Genomic DNA, 2,086 nt, shown 5'->3' with positions numbered 1-2,086 from the left:
TACTCAGATGCTTTTCCTGTAAACTTAATTTTTCTTGATTGCTTACTATTCTAAGCACACTGTGTGCATTATTTTATTTAAATGGAAGATGAGACACTCCATGGACCTCTGGAAATCATGTTTCCAGTGATCTTTATGGGAAAAACTTAGGAGGTAGAAGCATAATTCTGTATTGTCCCCTTGAAGACACTAGTGTGTCTCTCTTGGTGGCTTTTGATTTCCCTCTCCATTTAGAGCCAGGGTTTACTGAGATCCTCACACTTTTTAGTCTCAAGACTCCTTTATACTCTTAAAAATTACTGCAAAGCTAAAGACCTTGTGTTTATATTGGTTATGTGTGTGTGTGTGGGGGGTTATTTACCATATAGAAATTAAAACCAAGAGATTTTTTAAATAATCATTCATTTTTAAATAAAAGAATTACATATAACATAAGTAACATTTTTATGAAAAATAACTTTTCAAACAAAAATTTAGTGGCAAGAGTGTTATTGTTTTATATTTTTTCAAATCTCTTTAATATCTAGTTTAAGAAGATAGCTCTATTCTGGTATCTTCTTCTTCATTCAATCTGTTGGAATATCCAAGTTCTGTGACTTCTGGAAAACTCCTCTGTATACTTGTGAAAGGAGAGTAAAGAAGGCAGGTAGCACCTTGGTATTATTATGAAAATAGTTTGAACTTATGAGCCTCCTGAAGGGTCCCAGGGTCCCTGTACCATACTTTGCGAATTACTGTTCTTGATAGTAGACACAGTGATGCATGTTGAAGAGACAAGGCCTAATTATCCCCTGGAAGTAGTGAGATTCAAGAGTAGAAAATCAAAGGAAACAGTTGATTTACAAAAGAGCTTAATACATTCATTCAGTAAATTTTTACTGAAACTGATCAAGATCCAAAAAGTAGACAAGGTAACTGTAAATTTTTATAAGTGCATTTAAGGGTGCAAAGGAGAGTGAAAGACAGGAGGTACCTACTTTACATAGGGTGACCACGAGAGGCCTCTGAAGAAGTGACATTTAAGCTGAGAGGCAAGAAGGTAGCCATGTAAAGAAAGCAAGAAGCTTGTCCTCTGAACTAGGAAGTAATTGAGAGTTGCCTAAAGTTATTTCCTTGCTTGTTTGTTACCTGCTCCTCCCACTAGGCTATAAGCTCTATGAGGACAGTCTTTTTCTTTCTTGTCCACTATTACATTCCCAGCACCATATACAGTGCCTGGCACATAGGGGATGCACAATCAGAGATTTCTGAATGAGTGAATAAAGTCGTAGAGAAGAGTGAGTAAAGGGGAGAGTGGCACGAAGGAAGGTTGGGGAGGCAGGGTTCCGGTCACAGAGGCCGCGTAGGCCATTGGAAGATTGGAATTTTATTCTAGGTACATTTGGAAGTATTGAAAGCAGGAGAAGGACATGTTTCACTTTATGTTTGGTTTCTTTTTTTTTTTTTTGAGGAAGATTAGCCCTGAGCTAACAACATTCACCGCCAATCCTCCCCTTTTTGCTGAGGAAGATCAGCCCTGAGCTAACATCTGTGCCCATCTTCCTCTGTTTTATATGTGGGATGCCTGCCACTGCATGGCTTGGTGTGTAGGTCCACACCTGGGATCTGAACCAGTGAACCCCAGGCCGCTGAAGCAGAGCGCGTGAACATAACCATGACACCACTGGGCTGGCCCCTCCACTTTGTTTTAAGGTCACTTTTTAGCTATGTGGAGAATGATTGGAGGGGAGCAGTAGTGGAAGTGTAACCAGGTAGGCTTTTGCCAGGACTCCAGTTGAGAAATGACGGCCTGTGCCAAGGTAATAGCAGTAGTAGTAGAGAAAAGAGGCCGAATCAAGATATACTTTGAACAGAGAATTGACACGACTTGCAAATGGAGTTAAAGAATGAAGAGAGGGTGAATCAAGATGACACCTAGATTTCCTTCTTGAACACATGAGTAGATGGTGCTGCCAGTGTAGTGAGATGAGAAAATTTGGGGGCCTCCAGTGGAGAGGACGAGGTCTGGAGGCAAAAATCAAGGGTATTTTTATGGGTGTGTTCAATTTGAGATGTTTGTGCAACACCTAAGTGGATACGTCAACTA

This window comes from Equus przewalskii, chromosome 30 (genome assembly GCF_037783145.1).
Source record: "Equus przewalskii isolate Varuska chromosome 30, EquPr2, whole genome shotgun sequence".
NCBI classification, from domain to species: Eukaryota; Metazoa; Chordata; class Mammalia; order Perissodactyla; family Equidae; genus Equus; species Equus przewalskii.
This window is presented reverse-complemented; position numbering follows the sequence as displayed.